General features: G+C 23.9%; 1 long non-coding RNA gene across 1 annotated transcript in view; it reads right to left on the reverse strand.

Moving 5' to 3' along the window:
- Positions 1-16,484: 16,484 nt before the first annotated feature.
- LOC129614066 (uncharacterized) overlaps positions 16,485-24,453 on the reverse strand; it is a 186,659-nt gene continuing 178,690 nt past the window's right edge. Inside the window, exon 5 of the long non-coding RNA XR_008697354.1 lies at positions 16,485-17,117. This is a non-coding gene — a long non-coding RNA (uncharacterized LOC129614066). The remainder of the gene's footprint in view (positions 17,118-24,453) is intronic.

Genomic DNA, 24,453 nt, shown 5'->3' on the forward strand with positions numbered 1-24,453 from the left:
TTCTTTTTCTAATTTTCTTATAATTTTTTTTTCTTATATTCGTGTAATTATAAAATATAATTACAAGTTCTAAGAAAAACACTTAAAACACTTAAAAAGAAACTCGTGAGACACTTAATAAATTAATTGAACCTTTTCGTCGACATTTTTTTTTTCAATCTTAATTTATACTTCAACTCCAGCATAACAAATTTCTTATATATTTTGGAAAATTGTGTATTTAATTTTAATTTAAATATTAGAACTTTAACAATGATTGTTTGTTTAAAATACAAGTCGAGTAAGAGGGCTATATGTATAAATGGTAAACGAATAGGACAGAACTACAGATTGTACAGTTTTTACAATTATTTTCTATTTCTATTTAATACAATTAGATTTTGATGGAAATTTTACCAATAAGACCAGCATGAATTTTTTCTTGACCTAAATCTTTTTTCTTGAATCTCTGTCACATTATTTTATTTAACAATGCCGTTTCATATAGATTTAATTTTATAGAAAATCTCTAAATAATAATTTTGAATATAATTTGAATATATTATTATTGCCATATCATTAGCGCCCAATCTACCATATATGCAAAGTAAAGAATTGTAAAGAGGGCCAGAAAACAGAGATGCCTTTGAAGACATGAAAAACTTCCATTACGAGTTTTCCAAAAATGTTTTTTTTTCTATTTAAACCGACATTTTTACTAGTTAATATCAACTCAAATTTTACATTCAGCTTGATAAGAAAGAAAGTGATTATTATGCTCAATGTGCAATGTTTATTACATAATATTATTCATTGCTTTTTGCAAACCACTTAGGGCGCTAAAGTAGTGAGAATCGAGAATTTAGAATACGTTTACATCAACAAATTTATTTCATATTTAATCTTTCCGATAAAGTAAATTATTTAAAATTAGCCATTTATTCTTTATTCTTTTAATATTATTTTAAAGTAGGTTTCAAATTTTTTTAATAGCGCTGTTTCTAAGATTAAGTAGTTGATCAACAAATTTAACAAATAATTTCGAAATATTATAAAATTTTCTATTACCTACTAAAACTAAATTTGGAACATATTCGATTTTTAATCCAACTCCCAGAACTTCGATATTTTCATCAATAATTGAAAATGATATTGGATAAAATAAATATTAAGAAAAATTCTAATCAATTTAAAAACATTTTTTGTATATAAAACCAAATTTTACTTACATAGATTAAAAAAAAAAGAAAATATGCTTTTCTTTCAAATCATATTTTGTGAGAAAATTTTAATTTTTTTTTTCAATTCAATCTAGCGTTTATAAACCAAAAACATTTTTTCTTATATTCTTATATAAATATACAAAAATACAAAATACAAAAATTCTATACAAAAATGTTGTATGTTTATATGAGTGTACATAATAATTCAAATAATAAATAACTAAAATATATAAAATTAAAAAAAAAAATAAAAAACCAATAAGTACATTCTAAGGAAAAAGGGAATTTATTTTATTATTATTATCCTAATGCTATTTGAATTTAAGGTTGGAAAAAGAATTTTTCTTTGTTGAAAAATTTACGAACCCTTCTTAAATAAAAAAAAAAAGAAAATTTTTCAATAAATAAGATTTCCGAAATATATTTATATGCATGTATTAAATGTTTATGCATACAAAAAAAAAAAAAAAATAGAAAAGAAAAAAACTTTTATTTAAATATTATTGTTCGAAAATGAATAGAATTATTTGGAAAATATTTTAATATTTTTTAAAATTATTTTTGGGAAAATATTATAAAAATATTATTATGGTCGTCTCACACACCCTATAAATATGAATGAAACGACAACAGTATTTAATTTTGTATATAAAATTTATTTTTAAAATTTTCTTTTCTAGCACAATGAAATATCGCCCCATAAGAGAATACCTGCAGCGAATCTCTTATTACATAAATTAAAGAGCAATTTTTTGTGCACTCGTATTTTTCCATTAATGTTAATTTTGAGTACATATTATAACTCGACTATTTCGATTAAACATGCAATAATCCAACTACCATAACATAAAATATTACAAAAATCTCTTAAAATATTAAAATAGAGAATATTGAATAAATTACAAAAACAGAGAGTTGAAGATTTATCTTCAATGAGAAATTATTATTAAAGTAGACAATCACAAAATAATATTCTCTTTTCTCATACAATTAATGTTATTACTTTTTTTATTTCAACTATAAGAGCATTTAACAGTAATCCAACAGGGAACATTTTATAATACTTTCATAACAATAATTACTATTATAATAGTTAGATGAACTATTTTCATCTCTAATAATTTGCAATGTTTTTAATTTTAGATTAACAGAAATAGGCTTAATAAATATAGATGAGAGTAACCATAGTCTATAATGTGGTAACTCTTTTTAACATTAGTGTTATCATTTTTTCTGTTTCTTAAGTATACATTTAGTAAACCACTTGAATTTCATTTCCAGTGTAAATGATATTATTTATTTGAACGACACTAAACTGTTCGTTACATGTATGTAAATAAAAAGTCATTTCAAATTATTGATGTAAGCAATTTTTATGTATTTCATCTTCCGAATTTTCTATTTTCTATAATTTTAGTAATACTATTAAAAATGAATTTTCTTTTCACATATTTATAATGTTATGTGAATAAATTTACATTGTCAACGAAAAAAAAAAAAGACAAATAATCGAAAAAAATTTCAAAAATTTTCCACTCTAAATTTTCAATGAAAATCAAATGAAAACACAAAATATTTGAAAAGTAAAAATACTTTAATCTATCGAGGAACGTTTTTCAGGCAACTCCAATCAAAAGATGCAATTTTACAGACGTAATTCTGATTGTGTGTATTCAATAATCCTTATACCTTAAGTTTTTTATTTTATGGTTTTTTTTTTAATTTTCTTGTAATATTTATTTTATTTCTCTTGCTCCATAATTTTTCCTTCTTCTTTATACTATTAGTCATTTCTTTTTCGTCAAAGGATATACAAAAATTTTCTATTCGTATCCCTCTATCCCTTTTTCTGTTTTTGTTTTTTTATTTTCAATATTAAATTGATTTCTTATATCGATAAGAAAATGAAAAAAAAAAAAACTTTTTAGTTTAAAATTGTAATTTTTTTTTCCTCTATCTTCTTCAAAAGAAAAAGAGAAAGATTTATTTTTGTTTTTTTTTTTTTTCATATTTATACAAAATGAACGACATTTTAAGTACCGTTGAAAAAAATGAATTATTATTAATATTTTCTTTTTTATGAATCTATATAGAGAATTATGAATTTTTGGGATTGAAATTATGGTTAGAGAGGAGGAGAATGATTGTATACCCCATTAAGTAATAATCCTTTTCGATGAATTTTAATTTTTTCAATGGTTTAATATCCTTTTTAATTTTTTTTTTTGCTCCAAATAAATTTAGGTTATGAAAATATTTTAAGGATGTGTTTATGTACATGTACTTACTTATATTTTAAATTTATTTACATGTATACAAAAATGAATCTTGTATATAAGTACCTAAAATAGAATTCAATATCAAAATATTGAGAAAAAAAAATTTTCTTTTTAAATTTTCTATTCACTATACCGCAAACAAAGAAAAAATAAAAAACGAAAATATGAATAACGTTGAAAAATCTCATTTGAGTGAAGGGATCCGGGCATTTTTCTATTTATATTTTAGTTTTTACTTGTTATTATTATTTTCTCGCTGCTCTTTTTTGCGGATAATGGTAAGCAATGATGTATCTGTATAATCTCTTCATATATAAATATTTTTAAATTTTATACCATGTTGTATTTTTGCCTAAATCAGAAGATGATTGCACGATATTTTATCGGACTATACTATTCATGTTCATAACTTTATACATATATGTAAATATTATATATTATTTCTCCTCAAGCTATCCAACCATACTCGCCTTTTTTTTTCGATTATCATATTGAAAACAAGATGTAAGTATAATGTATAACATATTGTATGTGTATAACATAATATTTATATTATATGTATGTATGTAATAATCAAAGGACAAAAGTTTATATTGATGAAAATTTTTCACAAATTCTTGTACACAAGTACAATCAGAGTAGAAATGCAAATATAATGTCAATTTTTGGAAATTTTATACTAGATATTTTGGTATTAGAATTTGTAAGTAACACGTTAGTAAGTTAGTCGTTAACTACATGTAGTTTAATTCTACTCTTACAATTTAGAATGAAGCAATAGCTAGTTTGAATAAAAGAGTAAAATTAAATTATTTAATTGAAAGTAAATTCGACAAGTAAAATATTGAAATATTTTGTGTTCTGCATTAAAGAATGAATTTATTTGAAGTTACATAAATTATTAAAAGTATTTATCCTTATTATAATCTCAATTTGATTTCGAGTTATTGAATTTCATACGAATTTAATTTAATTCTACTTTACAGCCAATTAGCTTCAATTCATTAATAATTTTAAAACATCAACCTCTAGAGCAGCAAAAATTTATAAAAGAAGGACATTTGGCATTCTATATGGTTATCACCTCTTCTGTATATGTATGTAATATAAGTACGAATATGTACATATACATACATAATGTCGAAAACAAAGCAAATGTATTCAATCTATATGGTAAAAATAGAAAAAAAAATTACAAAATTTTTGGGCGCGAGGATTTTTTTTTTATTCTTCCTTTTTATTTTTTATGTATAATACATCCGGTAACAAATATTGCAAAAAAAAAAAACAATAACAATATAATAGTAAAATATACAAGAAAATAAAACTAGGTCAGTGCTCGGCACAATGGATTTTACTAACTTGTTTCATTTTTCCTCAAAAAAAAAAAAAAATATTCCATATGTCCCTAATCTTCATTTTATATTATAATAAAAGAGCATCTAAAGTATTATATGTGGATATTTTAGTTTTATGTTTCTTTTTTCCTTTCAACGTGAATAATAGAAAAATTATAATCAGTTTCGAGGACCTATTTTTACTTTCTATAAAATAATATGTATATATGATACAGAGAATGTAACATGAAATAGAGAAAAAATATAGATTAGAAAATCTAAGGCTTTTTATAGCTTAAGGTCTTTTAATGTTACAATTACAGCAAAATAGTTTTAAACTAAAAATGTTCTTCATTTTAAATTGAAATGCAAAATTATTTAAATGGAAAATTATGTTAATGTTGAATTGTTTAAAATAATGCGTTCTTGTCCTCAATAGGTAACTCAGATGAAGAGTAACTCGTTTGATATACTAATTCTCAACAATATTCAAGTGCATTCGTTTCGTAATATCAACAAATTATTATAAAGCTGTATTACTGCTAATTCATTAATGCAATGCTAAAATTAGAATTTTAAGGGTAGACACAGGTTGTTTTTGTTCTCTGTCTAACAGATTTTTAACAGATTTATAAAGATTATGTTCTCGTCCCTCCGAATTTCACATTTCACATGCTAATCATTCAATATTTAATAGTCAAAATTGAATGCTATTTTTAAGTATATGAAGCATGTTGTTCGTCTTATTGCAAACATATTTGTATAATTACAAAATTCGTCAGGTTTTTGCTAAAAAAATGAATGTGTCAATTTCTTATCTTGTAAAAAATGGTCAGATTGTGTTCTGTTTTTGTAATATTTTCAAAATTGCTAGCTTGAAACGTATAAAGTAACAATTTTGTGATTAAGGGAAACTTCTATGATTTTAGTATAATATTCTTTCAGAAAAAGAAAATAATTTGGTATCCTTGACTTTATACTTACAAAAAATCACAACCATTGTTTTGGCACACACGAACGCATGTATGTATCTCACTTTTGTGAAAAATGTGCGCGAATTATACGATTTTTTCCCGTGTTTTGCACAGTGATATTACAATTTCACCTCATTTTATAAAAATTCAATCATCAATTTGAAATTTGACCGAAAAGGTGAATGAAAAGTAACCAACTTCACATTCTATAGTCCCAAATATTTTTTATTTGAATTTTTAAAATTTCTGTCTGAAATCAATTCACACCTAGTATATTTTAGTAAATTAAACTAAAAGAATTTTTCGTATATGTATATATATATGTACATTGCTAGCTGATGTAAATTAGAAGATAACCAAAGTTAAAAATAATATATGATCAAAAATTCAAGGATACTATGACAAAAAAATTCCTCTATTTTTTCTCTCTTTTGTTTATTTATATATAGGTGTATGTGATTCTTAATAACATATATATTCATGCCTACTTATATAGGTTTGATAGTATTATCGACCATGTTGATTTAATTCTACAGAATTTTAGTAAAATAGACAAAAAAAAATTAGCTCAGGACCTAATTTAGGTTAATATTGATGAGAAAAATATTGTTTTTTTTTTTCCTTTTCATGTTTTTTTTTTATATTTGGATTTCATTTTGCCTCTTAGTTTTATTTGGTTATTTTTTTTTTTAGTATAGAATAATTTTTAGATTTAGATTAGTAATCTTTGTTAATGTCATTTGCAAGTACATATATAACATATTCCAATATACATATTTTTATTTATAAATATGTAGCGAAATAAATGTAAGTATGTTGAATGAATTTTCTGTCTAAATTAAGTAAATATTTTATCGTACTTTTCCTTTTTATTATGTTAGAAAATAAAAATTCAATTAAAATATTTGAAGCGCAAATATTTTTGCATAAATTTTTTCCTTCTAAATTTGAACTTAATTAAATAAATGCGATATAAAGAAGATCAGTTTTTTTTTATCGGTTTTCTTGAGGTTAAGCAATTTTTACGTATACCTATCTCATTATTGTTAATTTGTACGTGCCATAATAAAAAATGTACTATTTAAACCCACTTTACAAAACATAGTCATATTTGTGAACGTTATAATTTTATCAGTAATTCAACGCTCTGGCGATTTTCAGTAAGAAGATAAACTTCTTAGTATATCCATCAACTAAAAATAATTAAAGTTAAAAAACTAAAATTATGCGCAAAAATACGCCTTTTCTAGGAACTTATTTCTTTAGGCGAAAATATTTTTATGAAATACACATAATTTTTTGGCCTCTGTGCCATTATAACATTGATGGTACTGAATTCCTTTAACTAATTCCATTAACACAACAGACATTTTTTTAATTACACGGATGCAGATACAAAATTTTAATTACATTAAATTCCTGTTCAAATTAACCATTGTTTTGAGGTCTTACAAGTCAGGTCTTCAGAAAATTTGAACAAAATTTTTGTTATAAGTAATAAATTTTGGAAATCAAAAAAATTTAAAAGTTTGTATAATATATTAAAAACTTTACAATCGTCACTTCTCAAAATTAGCAAAATTTTAATGTTTCAAACACAATTTTTATTAAAATCCAAGTCATCAAATCCTACGATTTTGTTAATACTCTTAATTTTCGTTTTCATCCTGAAATTATACAATAATTGTAATAGGCTTTCATATGTTCACTTGCTCATTGGAAAATGTGCTATTTTACAAACCATTGATTTAACCAAATTGAATTTTTTAAATTGTTTGTATACTTAATCTAATCCTCTCCATTATGTTCAAAATCCCTATATGAATAACATTCAATACCTTAGTTGTTAAGCCGGTTGTAAGATATTTTAACATATTTCAACTGTACTAATACATTGTACAATTATTGTATATCCTGAATTCAGTGGTCCTTTTCATTTTTAGCGTTGTAAAATATAATATAATATACACAAATATTTTTTGGGGTTTCATTCTCCTTAAATTATTATTTGATCGAGCATAAAATAATTCATTATATAACACAAAAATAAGAAAGGCAAAATGTGTTTTCTTACTTATTTATTATCTCTCTCTTAACTCCTTTACCATATTCATCTTGTTCTCCGTGAACACTTTCAAATCATGAATAAAATCATCTTTAAGAAAATATATATACATACATGTATTATGTGTAGGAATTTAGGTTGTTATATAAAATACATCGAGAAAATTTTTTCTTTTTATTGACAATACGCATACAAATTTTTAAGGTATGTAATGATCAAATGTAAAAATATACATATACATATAATATTATATGTGAACATACACTCAGAAATTAACACAAAAATTTTTAAAATTTTGTAAAAATTTTAATAAATATTTTATACAATTTAGTCTATATTTTACATAAATTCAAATTGAGGTATAGCCGAAAGGTACAAGACGTAATCAATAAAAATTCTTAAAACATGGACTAAACATAGTAATGCATTTAATATTACCAATTTATGACCAATTTATAATATTACATTTAATATTACCAATGAATCAACTTTTTTACTAGAACCAATATTTTAAAGAACCAAAAATATAAAGAGCTGAATATTTTAAGAATAATGAAATAACAAATACGAAATAGAGATAGTTCGAATGGAACATTTGAGGTAAATTTGGAATGTAAAAATGTATTTCAGACTCATTTCCAACCATGTTGAAGCTGTGGTTCCTATATAATCAAGAATGCTGAAAATGAAAACTTTTAAAAACTATTGTAAAAATGTATTGTGTTATGTGTTAAGGACAGGAGAAGTCGTGCATGTTTTCAATAAAATTTTACATAGAAATTTGAAAGCAAAGATTCTTTAATGTAAAAAAGAAATATTTTGTTATCTATCCATGTCCATGTATCTTGTCATGGACACACTTTTTACTTTGTACATTTCATAATATTCAAATTCGACTAACTATGTACACACATACCCATCCATTAATATTATGACATGTGTATTGTGAATATCAATCAATTTGAATGTATTTTTATAAAACTAAAATTAGCATAAATTTTTTAGAATAAAATATTTACTTTTTTTATCACTTATCTAAAACATTTGCAAAAATACTGCTTTCACTATGTCCGTCCGCCCGTCGGCGCATGCGTGTTTATAAATCTTTTACATTCTTTGAGATAGAAGGCTGCAATTTTGTATGCAACTAAATCTTTACTAGAAACTAGTTTCTTTAGGAGAAAATTTTTACTTATCTCCCACCTCTTCTAAAAGTTATAGTACAACAGACCCCTAAAACTGCCATTATCTGAATTTTTATTGTATTGAAACCACAAATATTTTTTAAATTCCGTTAACGCAGCAAAGTATTGACTAGCTTCTTCTACCGCAATTCTGTATATAGTTAAACTTTTAAATAACAAAATGGCTATTGAAACTAACGGTTATCTAAAACCTGTTTTCTTTAAATTCTTGATATCGTTTTTATTCTAAATGATAAGTTACAGAAGTCTTAAGAATTTTAGCGGCTTTTAAACACTAATAACCATTTTGCTCCTTTCACTTTTAACCTAAATGTATGCAATAACTTAATTTATTTTGGTAAATGAAAGAATGTTATTTAAATGATGTAATATTTTCACTTGTTCAGAGAAAATGTCCTACTTTACAAAGCATTGGTTTGATTCAGCTTTATTAGTTGTTTTCCTAAATCAGAAATTTTTCAATATTTGCATATTATAAGCGTAAATATTTTATAAATTACTAATTCCTGGAAAATTCAATACAAAAATGTTTTTAAACTATCAAAAACTAAATAAGAACGAAAAAATATTTCTGTTTGTTCTATTACCATTATAATAAGATACCTAAAATTCAAGACTTCTTTATAATAGTTCCTATTTCATAAGATTTCTCAGTTTTTTCATTACCTTAAAGTTACAATCAATGCTTTCTCGAAATCAGTTTGAATTTGAAATGACAAATCTGATACAGACGAACTGTTATGTAGCGTTATTCGTAAATTTGGGGCTTTTGATTTGTAAGCTATTAATAATTTCTTTAAACCTAATTTCCGGGAAAAATCGTTTTATAAATTTAAAATCCACTTAATTGGGTTACAACCAAAAATAGCTATTTACTACTGTTGTATTCTAAGAACTTCATTAGTATGACCCTTGTTAAAAAGAAACACAGATTTTCCCGACCGGTATTCAATTCAGATCCGATAGAGTCATACAATTTTTCAATTTAATTTTTAAGTTAATTTAAAATTAAATTTTTTTTAAAAAAATTCTAACCAAATTTTCGAATTTTAAAGAATTTTATTTAGAAAAAGAAGAAAATACTCTTCATTACTATTTTGGTATTCATGAGTAGATGATGGATAGAAAATGATTGAATTTCTTGATTATGGTTTTGAAGGATTTTTGTATTTTTTTTTTATCATCTTGGAAAAAAATTGAAACATGTTTCAATAAATAAAATATAAAATTACATAGCCATGTTTTAATAAATTCAGAAAAAGAAAAGAGAAATAAAATGAGAAATGATGAATTTATGTAAAAGGAATGTTAAATTTTCTTTCTCCATTTTTCTTCTTCTATATAAGAAGATTAAAAGAATGTTGGCGACAGAGTGATGTTAAGTATAAGAAAAATTTACATTGTTGCGTAGGATTTATTGCATTAGAATTTTTTTTTTCTTCTTTGTGGTATTCCAGCGTCCAGTGTTTTTGAGTATTAATTTATTGATTTTGATCAAAATACTCTACATAAATTTATGATATATTTTTAAATGATGATAATAAAATCTCCTTTGGGAAAATTAATTGAGAAATGTGTAAAGATTTTTTTCAGGATTATATTTCTCTACTTATAAATTTTTTAAATTTTAAGGAGATTGTCAATATGAAAATAAATATAAGGAATACTTAAGTATATTTTTTTTCTTTATCCGGAAAATGTAAATCGCCTGACGTTTTAAAAATAAAATATTATGACGCGTGATTATTTAATAAGAATTTTAAAGGCCGAAAATATTTTCAGAAAAAACAATTAAAATGATAACAACAATATAATATCCTGAAGATAATGACACAAACTTATAAGCAATGACAGAAACTTGTAAGGTTCCTCCTAATAATATGCAACAAAATATGAAAACATGATACGAAGTTTATTTAATTTTGACCTCTTAATTGCCATACAAGTGTTTGCTTTCCATAAAAAATAAATTTGTTGAAATGAAATATTATTCTAGTTTGAAAGCCATTAAGTTCGAGCAACTGTATTTTTTTTATTCATTCAAAACTACATAAAATTCACACGTAGACAAAAATTTATGAAATATTTGGCTTGTTTTTCAAAAGTTTCCCATTAATAATTTAATATACAAGATGGAATTTTACAGGTAAATGATAACTTAAAATTCCAAAGTCATAGAGCTTTGCCATATATTCTTGAGTCGTCCAACGCTTTATTCTTCCTTCCAGATTCCAGTCCAATACCTGCCTTGCAAGCGTTTCGGGTAATTGTCGTAGTCTGGGATAAATTTTGAAATTTCTAGATGGATTTTAATCTGGCGAATGCCACCTCAGCCAGCTTCAACCTATTTTTTAGGTCTTCTTTGACCCATCCCATTGTCGATATTATACTGCTGAGATAATTGAATTGTTCGACATCTTGTATTAAGTTGACATTTATGACGAAGTGGGAATGGTTTGCTGTGGTAATTCGGAGTGATTTGGAAATTTAAGGATTATGTTTTCAATTTACCCAAATGAGATAAACTAAGTGCATTATTGAGTTAAATATATTATACAAAACTTTCGACATTTCGATATCCCTTTTCATTTTTTAATAGCACAACCATATCAACTCATTTGCGACATAATGAAAACTAAAATTTAATCAGCTTTTTTACCCTTATAATAAGTAGCTATTTACTACTCGTATTATAAACCAAAATTCTTCGAAAAATATTATAAAATCGAGGGAATTACAAATCCTTGCCTCTTACATTTCTTAAATAATAATTATTTATCAGTGTTGTTTCCACAAATTGTGTCCATGAAATAAAATTGGAAAACCAACAACAAAAATATCAATTTAAAGTTTTTTCTTCATAAAAATTGGGTTAATTAAGAATTGTTTTCTTTTTTTCTGTTTCTCTATGATTTTTGTTTTATTTTTCATTCTAGAAAATCGCTTTTAAATTTCTTTTATTTATGATTTTCTGAATTAGTTGCGGAAATTTTCAATATTGAGGAAAGCTGAAAAATATGAAAAATCCGGAAAAAAAAGAAAATGAAGAAAAAATTTACAGCTAAAAAAAAATCAATTTTCACTGATTTTTACTTAAATAAAATTACGTCGAATTTTGATCGAAAAAACTGGTTTTTTGTTGTTTTGTTTTTCTTTATTTTTATTAAGAATTTTTCATTATTTTAAAAGCCACGTCATTTTGTGGGTTTCCTCTTAAATGCAAATAAAATTTTTATGGCATACAATTATTAAAAATTTTATGATGAAATTACAAAAAGCTAGGAATAAAAGTAAAGTGAGAATAATGTCCCATTAATATTATACGTTTGCTTGTGTACACAATTATAATATAACATAACGTAATACTCGTAAACTTACATATAATCCTATGCTGTTCAAGAGAATCATATTCATTAAGTAATTCGTAAAAAAATTGTATTTTTAAATAAGAATAGACTCAAATTGAACATAAATGTAAATTTTTGAATAATTGTGAATAACCATACCAATAATATAAATAGAAAGCCAATTATCAATAAAAATAATGCAACATCCTTTGAAGTAGATGAACACAGTATATGGTCTGATTTATATCGGAAGGAAATCGAAAACTGCAGAGCCACGAAAGGTGCAAAAATTCTATGAAAATTTCGAAAAGAATGATTAAACTCAAATATTGAAGCAATATTTAGTTCTGTCGTTTTGATTTGTCCCACAGCTTGTTTATATCGGCTCTCTCTAATACATTGAGAGATTGATTTTTTATTTTATCTGTTATTTTAGTTAGCCTTGATATTTTATAACAAAAACGAATGTGAAATCCTTGTTATTCATGTTTAATGGATTAGAGTCTTAATTCTTTTTTGCGATTTTTTGTTTTAATATGAATTCTATTGCTAAGTGCCTCTAAATATTTCAATGTTCATATAGTAAACAATATTAGTTATTGTTGTTCTATATACATACATTATTACAGCATACCAGATAAGGTTGACAATCATATATGAACCAAATTTTATACCTTATTTCATTTTTTACCTTTTAAGCTTTTCATTTAGTCTTTTGTTTATTGAATTTTTTTGAGGCAGTGAAGGTTTTCTCATATCTTTTAATTATGTACATTTAGTTACAAAATATTTTCCTATTATTTTATATTATTCTGTTTTCGCTTTATTTTATATTTAAAAGCATCATAATATTAAAAATTCTTTTTGACTTAAAAAGGGAAAAATTCTTGGAAAATATAAAAATACGAGTAAACATTTTAGTTGATCTAAAGAACTGCTATTTAAAATAGTTAAAAGAACATTATGACTTTCATATTGAAAAGAAAGGATAGAAAGTGCCTTGAAATATGTTATACAAAAGAAAATAAAGAAAAAAAAGAAAATTTACATTAACCTTGCATTCAAAATAATTCAACCTAAAATCTCATTAATTTTTCTTATACATAGTTAGAACGCTGTTTTAATGCAGGTTATTTAATAAAATGTGTAAGGATTTGTGATTGTGTTCTTTAGTCTTCTATTTTATTAGTCCCCTATTCTTTTAAGCTCTGAACGCACAATATTATCATGAATTTAAATTTTTTTAAATAATTCAATGTAAATTTTTAATATTTAAATGTTACATTAAAACAAATGTAAAATATTTGAATAAATTCGGCATTGAAGTCATCCTTAATTTTGATTTTTGCGAAATATCAATTTTATTTGTCAGTTCAGCATGAAAGCTCAAATATTCTACAATAATTATTGGCAAAAAAACAGTTGATTTCCACAAAAAATCTTTTCATAACAACTTTTCACGGGAGACTCCCAAAACTAGGCTTGGCTGTATTTTTTTGCAATATTGGACTATTCGGCAATATCAGGCCTGTTATCGCCATATTAGGCATTAAAAATTTAGTTTGACGTAATATCGGATGAAACGACATTATTTGTACAAAAAAATTCAAATATTATTATAAACTTATTCCATATAGATTTAGAATTTCCACAGATAACCTTTTCTAAAGTATCAAACAAAAAATTACAGTCAATTCACTGAATTCACATAACCCGAATTTATTGATTTCAAAAAAAAAACATTTCAAGAAATATTAAATTTTTTTTTTTTTTGAACCCAATTGTGAATTAATTTTAAAAATCTTGGATATTTTTTCGAAATTTTGAATTAAACTTACACAGCATCTGTTGCTTTGCAATTCATTATATACAATAATAATTTTGCATTAAAATTTGTAATGTAAAATGCAATATGAAACCAGACAGAAATAAAAAAAAAATAAGCCATATGCTATGGTTTTAATAATGTCACAGTAAAAATCTATAAAAAAAATTTTTTTATTGTAATTTTCATCGTCTTCGACTTACTCGGATTAGATATGATTTTATGAGTTTTCTCTGTATAATGTCTCTAATATAATGAAAAGAAAGAAAATTTTGTAATGAATATTTTTTTATTCTTAACTCAGTCATTTCTATCATTCACACATACAAATTTTTAGAAAATAAAAATTTGTGTTTCAGTTATTATATTTCAACATTTCATGCATCATGGTTTTGTTTGAAAATTTTATGAATTCTGCAAGATTTTGATACACTCTTATGAGAACAAGAAATTGAATAGCTTTCCTTGTGAAACGCAATATGAACTTTTATATATAAGAAAAAATATTAAGATTTGGCTGTTAAGAACTAAATCACATAAAAAATAGTTCTTCAAAATCTAGTAGGGCGATTTTTTTTATGCAGGATCAATACAAGTTTTTAGAAAAATAATGTTAATATTTCAATTTTTGTGCAGAATTACGAAAATGAGCTCAAAATGAGCTAATATTTTTGTACATCAATTAATGCTTGATATTCCCTATAATTTAGTAACTAACCTTTTAGTTCTTCGACAAGTCCTACAACCTCATACTCTCGTGTATATTAAGAAAAGAACAGACCTCATTTTTGTACTGATTTTTAGTCACTCGACAGTTGCTTTAATTTCAAATTTCAACTGTTATCTCTTCGACTTAAAAAATTTTATATTCTTGAACTCAATAACGAAGAATAAATTATTTTCTGAAAATAATATAATTGAAACGATCATATTGATGAACGATTTGCAATTCAATTTCATTGAAAAATTCAATGTCGTAGGTATTTCTCGAAAATGTTTGAATGTATCAAATTTTTCTTATGAAATTGGCCAGTCTTTCATTCAAAACAACAATACGACAGTAGACAAAATTTCAAATTAAAATTACTTAGAATTTTCGGTTAAACGCATAATTTTCAAGAAATTATATAAAAATTTGCGAGGATATTTTGTGGTACATCTTGGATTTGTGCCGCAAATTGTGATTTCGGTATTTTTGAAATGTAGGTAATTATAATGGCAATTCCGAAATGTAAAGTTCTAATGATTCATTGGGCTCACTTTCAGTTTTTACTCAAAAAACAATTCTTAGAATTTTTTTACAATAATTATTTAAAAATTTTATTAGCAAAAATTAAATCGAAATTTTAATTGACTTGTATGTAAGTATAATAGATTTAATTCGGTTTTATTTCCAAATCACAGTAACAGTGTTATAAAAAAGTATGAAAACGCTTAGATTTACCTACACCCGTAAAAGAGTAACAAAAAGAATGTCATAAAAAACTGGTAATCCTTGTCATTTTGATGAATTTTTTATAACATTTTAAATGTGTTTCATAACAGTTACAGGCTAATACTTTTTTTTATGTTATTACTTAAGCAGTTTGCTAGAAAAGCAGTTATTTATTTACTTTTTATGACAAACAAGTAAACAATAAAGAAAAAAAAGTATCGTTGTTATACATGTATGTTATTTTTTTCTCAAAGAATGAGTGAAAAAAAATTATTTTATGCACAAGTATATAAATAAAATACACTTATCATTTTATACACTCCGACATGGAGATCTACAGAAGCACATACATACATGCATACATAATATAACAGTGGTACTTATTCTGTTTTCTTTTTGTTTTTCGTTAACGTTTGATGAGTTCATTTTGACTTCTTTTGTTTTATACTGTTAATAACTTCTTTTGTCAAATTGTTATCTTCCTCTTGATATTTTTGTTATTTAAATTTCAATTATCTATTTATGGTCTGATTGTCTTCAATTTGCCTTTTGACAGTTCTAGGGTACAATATGTTTATTGTCAATAGAATAGTAGGTGCTTTATTACAAATTGTATGTAACTACCTATGTACATATATGTATGTATAATGTGTACTGGAATTAATATTCTATTATGCTGGCGGAGTATTTGAGCCATACATAATTATTTCAACAATGAAATATTTTAAGATGTAATTTTTATAAACTTGTGATTAAAATTACAAAGTCATAATTTTTGATGAGAAAAATTGAAATATAACAGTTTATGTTTGTTACATACGTGTATTAAAATATGAAAAATATGAAAAAAATAAGAATTTAATACACATTGTTTATCTTTTGGCACAAAACGTTTATTATTGGCACATTATTTTACTGTTATACCGAAAAAAGAATTATTCGTAATCAGCTTGAATACGTTCATCTAGAAATTTACGTGATCCTAGCAGTATAGCCCCGATACTTTTCTTTAAAAAAAACCAAACTAAATTTTAGTTTAACCTAAAAATTTCAGTATAAATCATTCTGTGCATTGTTATCGTTTATATTATAGATCAAACATAAATTACACATTCTTATTGCAAAAAATTGTGATTCTGAGCTGCGTCTATAAGTCATAATAAAAACTAATTAATATTAAAAAAACGCATAGTTCCAGTCAATTTTGTTAATTAATTGCAAAAGCAATTATATTGCAAAATCTGTCATAGACCAACAATATAAATGTTGGATCAAATCGATCTTCGTCTACTATATTAAATAAAAATATTTTATCGAACAATAAAAATTATTTAAATAGGAAAATGGTGAATATTCGGCTATGTTACTACTCACAAAATTTGTCCAAAATTTTCATTTTTTTAACGTGACTTTCACATTACGCTACATTGTACATATAGTCATCTTACCTGAAAATGTAAAACAAATATAAAATTAATTAGTAAAATAATTAGTATCATATTATTATAGAGAGATTGATAGAAATAAATTACGATATTATTGTAGAGATTTTCATAAACGCAATCTGCAAAAACGTAACGTGATGAATATGCAATATATTTTTAACTATATTGAACGCAAAACAATTCATACGATTTAACTGCGCTACTCACACTAATTTCGCTATACATATTTCGAAAAGTTGGTGTGAATGACAAGTTCGCAACATTTATAGACAAATACAAACATTGCGTATAAAAAAGTACATAATATTATACATATACAGCTATGGTCAAAATAATAGAAACACTTAATATACGTTTTTAATTTCCTTTATATCTTTTGTAAATTATATTCGAATTAAATGCCATCTTTTGCAAAATTATTTTGCTATATTATGTTCTATTGTGAATATATTTATTGTCACTAAAAAACTGTAATCTGCGGGAATTCACCATTTGAAAGTAAAAATACCGTATTTCATCTGGTCAAAATAATAGAAACACCCGGCGAAGGTAGCTTTATTGATGAATAAAACTAATTTTTTTTAAATTATACAAGCAAATATTGAACAATATTTAAATTATAATAATCAAATAATTTAATTTTTTGAAAAATTGGAAAAATATTGCAGAATTATGGGTCGATCGAATCATTCTAGTGTTAAGGAAAAATAAATAATTAAAAACTTAAGAAACCAAGGTAAAAAGTGTAAAACAAATTGCCACAATTATTGAGCGTTGAGTACATTTAGTTTTTAAAGCTTTAAAAAGTAATAACAGTCCTGAAACACTAGAAAAAAAGCAATAAACAAGTGAAAAACTGAACAGAAAAATCGCAATGATATGTAAAAAAGACCCATTGAAATCTTCAAAAGCAATTTTAAAAGAATGTCAGGCTAATGTGAGTGGTAGAACCATACGCAGAATATTGAACAAAAATAATTTATTTGTTGGCGAAACTCGAAAAGTTCCCTATGTCAGTGAAAACAATATTAAACATAGAAAAACTTTTGCTAAAACTCATTCGGAGTGCAGTGGGCCAGAGGGTGTAAAGAAGTGGCGCAATATCCTTGGTTCGGACGAAACAAAAATTAATTTATTTGGGCCAGATGTTCCTACCTTCGTTAGACATCCATCAAATACTGAATTAAACCCTAAGTTCACGCGCAAAACGGTAAAACATGGTGGCGGCAATATAATGATTTGGGATTGTTATGAACAAAAATATTAGGTGTTTCTATTATTAGCTACGGCATTATGCGTATAAGCAGTTTCAAACCTTAAAAACTTTTAAGTTTATTTTATAAATTTTTTATTTTAAAAAGTTTTTTGCATATTTATATGAAGATTTAAGTTCGAATTTCATTAGAATTTTATCTTTTATAGATGTAATAAGTTTGTATGTATGTATATTAAAATTAATGAAAATTAGGAAAAAACCTAACATTCCGAATTGATTAAAATAACAAAATAACAAAGTATTTGAACTTAAACTATTGCCAAGTTATTCCATATTTCACAAATACCCACATTCCTATAATGATCTACGAATTACATATCGTAAAATATTAATTAAAAATTATTGTTTAACTATAAACATAAAAATGAAAAATAAAAAATACTAAAGTTTTATAATTTTTTTTTTCTTTTTAAAATCTAATCATTCGTAACGATTTCCATTACAAATACATACATACATAAATATCTATTTATTTTTATTTTTGAATTGCCTATAACATTTTTCACTCCCTTCTTCAATTATTGTTAATATTTTCTTATACGTTTATATACCTTTGTACTTAAATTTTATTATCATAGGGTAATAAAATAAATTTCTAACCTCTTATATAAATGCACATATAATAATATGAATTGTATAAACATCATGTATAATGTGCATATGTAGTCACAATATATGTTATAGGCAAAAATATATAACATTATTGTAAGTATGTGTGTAAGTAAAATAAAAGAAATAACTTTTTATAGTTAAGGTACCCTATTACCTATATAACCAATCATAAAATACCTTAGACAGTTTAATACTTATTTTTTTGTTTTAAAAGCACTCCTTTATCATCGCCATCAACATAATCATTATCATCGTCATATAAAATATACTCGTTGTCATCATTATCATAATCAAAGTCATCATACACAAAAACAAAAAAATAAGCAATCCAACAAGTAAAGGAAGGTATAGTATAGCTTTTTTTCCACCATATATGCAGTTACTTTTAAAATTTTTGGGAAACTTATATTGTATTATGTGAGTATAACACATGTAATTGCAATTTATGTATATATATACGTATTGTGGAGATGTATGTTAACCTATATTTAACTGTATATTATTTAATATAATAATAAAAAATATGCCATATAGTTAAAAAGCTTAGAAGAATTTTATTACCTCTTTGTTGTTTTCCTTTTCATTTCTTTTTTAATAATAATAAAATTTATAGATATAATACATCTATCTCACTCTAACATTATATTATTACTATTTTCTTCTTTCTATTTTTGATTTTCTTTTGCGAAAACCTTTGAAGTTATGCTTTTTTTTAATACGCCATATACAGAGAAAGTTTAAAAAAGAATGCCTTTTTTTATAATTTTATACTCGAAAATAATAATACCATTGTAAAAATATGTATAATAATATACAAGTATCTGTTAAAGTATATATATATAGGAACCTATATAAATTTAAGACTACAGCCATATACATATGTATGTATGAGTATATACTTACAGAAGTCGGTACCCGGTATATTGTATTATGTACTTATATTCATACTTCTGTTGATAATTTAGTTCTGCCTTATGAGCACACGACAAAAGGAATCACGGCCAGACGATGAATAAATTATCGGACCATGACCACCAAATATGTGTAATGTTTAAATTTTAAATACTTTAAATGGTATATGTACATTTACAGGTAGGTATAGTAACCATACAAAAAAATAATATTGTTAGTTGAATGTACGAATATAATATAATGTATGTATGTATATGCATAAAAATTTTACTTCCATAACATATTTTTGCAATTGTATAAGTATAAAGAGATATTTAAATATGGTTTAAGATTTTATGGTGTTTTTCTTATTTTTTTTTTTTTAATAATTTTATTATTAAAACTGAATTCATTTTACCTTTATTACATTTTATTTAAACCGAAAAATTACAAATCTAAGTACTTTGGTTGGTTTTTTATACTTTCGACTTAAATCTGAAATGGATCATGCTTCACAGAGCGAAGCATATAACATGAACTTTTGTACTATACAAATGAAAATTATGTAGACATTTTAACTATAATAATAATGTAACAATACAATCTGCATATTTGGAAAGTTATTCGAGAAACAGAAAAGGAAATATTTTATAATGTTAGTATAACTATGTAAAATAAATTTGTAATTCTCTTTCATACACACAAGTAGTTATAAGATTTTAGTTACTTTAATCTATTTATTTAAATGTTTTCGGTTTTTAATTTTAATTCTTATGAAACACAATCTTTTGTAGGCTTACTGAATTTTTATCAAAAGTAAATTTAATTACTATGAGAATAAATTGACTAAAATTTCAACGTTTCAACAGCACAATATAGAGCAAAGTGGAAACTTAATGATTTATCTTATCTTATAGCAATTAAATGCAAATTAACTTGTTAGTAATCTACATATTTAGCGTAGGTCACAATGAATTCAAATAAAATAATGCGAAATCTCAAAAATAAAATCATTTCTGAAGAAAAGATTTTTAAAAATTTTAGTTAGTTTTACGGACCTTACATAATTGTAATAAACAATTTTAATGAATTTCGTTTAGAAAAATGTGCTTTTAACAATATCCTTTAACCTAATAATATTTTCCGAAAATTGTAAAATTTTCATGGACAAAATTTCGGTGCACCTTTTCTTGATTTCACTCATGAATTTGGTTTATTAGGTCCGTACTATACGAATATTCATACAATACGTATAATGTGATATGTAAGAAAAAAAAATGATAAAAGCGTATAAATAAAAAGTTTAGCTACAACAGAAAAAATATATGTAGATTATTTATTTTTCAAGATATTTTTATGCTCCTGCAGTGAACTTTATTTTTTCACATATTTTTTGTTCGCGTTCCATGATGACTTTTGTTAGCTTAAGAGAAAAGACAAATTAGAAACATAAAATTGCGTTAAAAATTTATTTATTTTCTTTTCTCTGTAAAATAACATGTATGGCATGGTATGTCAGACTAAAAGTTAATAGGACCAGTAATAAAAATGAATAGTAGGTAACAATGACATAAAACCATAATAATAATAAATTTAATTTAATTTTTTTTTTATAACTTACAATGAAAATTTCCTAATTAATTAAATATTACAATAATTTAAATTAATAAATTAGTATTTGTGGGTGTTTATTACAATATTCATGCGATACGAGTACTTTTTGCTAAAATAAAAGCAACTCGTATCATATTTGGGAGGGATTTTAGATTTTTCATATTGATTTTTGTTATGGCATTTTTAATTTAAAAATTACCCCAGCTATCAGTTAAGAGTTAAAGGCGAAATTATTGCCTTTATATCTCAACTATTCATATACAATTCACCGAAAAAGTTATTTGTTAAATGAAAATTAATATTTTATTAAATTGAGAAGCAAAAAGCGAACAGCAGAAATATCAAACTAAAAGAGAAAAGGAGTTGATCATACTAACTCTGTAATATCCGTACGAACTTGGGCTCCGGCGTTTAGTATTAAAAATGATTTGCCAAAATTTGGTAAGCTTGGCTCAATTATTTTTTAAGTTATCGAAAAGACAGACGGACGAACAGACAAACATGGTCAAATCAACTCAAAATTTAAAACTAATCAAAAACATACATTTAAATGTGAATCTCAGACCATCATGTGTTAGCGTTACAAACGGCAAGGCAAATTTATTATACCCTTCGAGCATGACGTGTTCGCACGGGTATAAAAATGAATAATAATATTCATTTTATAATTCAGTAAATGATTTGTACGCAGTACCTATATAGTACCATAATGCAGTTTTAAATTATTACTGTACTATAAAACATAATATTTTCTAAGTATTTGTTTAATAAAAATTAATTTCTTTAGTTTTCATAATGATTGATTTTTATATTGCAATTAAATGGAATTATTTATGATCGATTACATTTGAATTGAATACTTTAGCAACTATATTAATGCAATTTTGTACATTGAAAAACAATTTTAACAGCGAATCAATTATGATTGAAAAATGAATAAGAGAAAATATTATAAGTGTTATCAATTACATGAAGATTATGTAGGTATGAGTACGTATGATGTAGGTATATGTTACTTGCATTAAATTTAATATTGCTTGGTTATTTTTATATTGTAGCATAAGCTCCTCAACATTATTATTCCACTTATTTTATTTTATAAATTTATTAGAAAATAAGTAGAACATTATAGCAGTGAATTATTATTTATAGAAAAAGTAAAAAAAAAAATTTGTTAGTATTGTCCCACACTATTTATAATCCCAACTCTCTCTTTGGTTTCTAGGAATAATCAATGTCAATTAACTGTATCAATACTTTTGTGGTTTATTTCCTTTTAATAAAAAATATTGTTTTTAATCTAAACACAATAATATTTTTTTAAATCGAAAATTTTTTAATATTAAAAATTTAATTTTAAAATTATAACTAATCCTGATAATTCGAAATTTTCATATAAAAAATATTTATGTACTCTTATAATCTTACGCTTATATATTTAATTGCTGCATTTGATATCAATAAAAATAATATAATCTTTTGTTTTTATCAAATATATTAATAATTAATCTTATTAATCTTAATAAAACCGAATAAACCACAATTTTTTTTTTAAATTATGTACATAAATATAAATTTCATATTTAATCCGATTTTCAAATTATCACAATATTAATTATAATGAAATACAATAGAATCTATATATTTGTTTTTCTTTTTTTTCTTCTGATACAATAATAATTATTTCAAATTATAATTTTAAAGTAACTATTAAATACTAATTATGAATTAATTCGTTTTGATTATCCTTAATATCAAAATATTGTTTGTATTTTGAATCCTGATAATGTTATGTATGTATATATCTATATGCACAATAAAATTAATTCAAAGGCAAAATCTAACAATTTATACATTGTTATACAAAGCAAATATTACACAAACATACATATATGTATACTAAATAAATCTACACAATAAAATGCATGTTTTTTTTGAAATTATTGAATAAAATTGTAATGCATACATATGTACTATATATTGATGTGAATACTATTGGAGTCTCTATATAAACGGAAAATTTAGAATTATTATTACCAAAATGCAAACATATAATTTTCCAATTATTTTCCAAATATGTTACTTTGTATTGATTATTGTTTATAAAGTAAATTTGGCCCAATAATGTAATAAATTGCATCATTAAATCAGCTTTTAACAATGATGTTATTATGTTACATGTATAAGTAATACATTTATTATGTGTGTGTGCCTATTAATCTAAATGGTATGAATAGAATTTTCTATGAATAAGAATCGCAATCCGTATTGCCTTGTGTAATTAATTTTAGTTGATTTATTAGTTCCGAAAAAAAAATTATTTTTAATTTTTTAAGATACGATTTTTTTTTTGAAGATTTTTTCATGTTAAACTTCGTATTTAGTATGGAAACCTTTATGTCCATAAATGACTTATATAAATTTCTCATAACTGTAATCATTACAAATTTATAAATTTAATTTATTGATGTAAATGTGTACTTAATAATTATTATATATACAATACTATATTGGATATTTTTTGTGTAATATTTTCGAAATAATTGTTAGAGTTTAGAAGGAATGAACCTGTACAAAATCAAATTAATCATATTTTTTTTTATTACAGACAAAAAATTATTATAACAATCACAATTTGAATTTATAGCAAAATTTTAATAAAATAATCAATTATTTCAAAATATTTAGTGTTTATATGGGAAAATATTATAAGTAAAATTTCTAATTAAATTCACTGCATAAGAAATTAAATAAAAACTGAATGTTAGCAGTATTGACGACTAAATCGCAACAATACATTTTACGTATATGGGATCATAAAATTCATGAAGATGTTTCTCAAAATGGAATAAAGTTCAGACCCAAAATATAGTTTAGACTTGTCACATATCGAATGATTATCATATATATCTGTATACCTACATATTATCACGTATATATAGGTGT

The sequence above is a fragment of the Condylostylus longicornis genome, unplaced genomic scaffold, assembly GCF_029603195.1.
Source record: "Condylostylus longicornis isolate FDR11 unplaced genomic scaffold, ASM2960319v2 ptg000100l, whole genome shotgun sequence".
In the NCBI taxonomy this organism is placed as follows: domain Eukaryota; kingdom Metazoa; phylum Arthropoda; class Insecta; order Diptera; family Dolichopodidae; genus Condylostylus; species Condylostylus longicornis.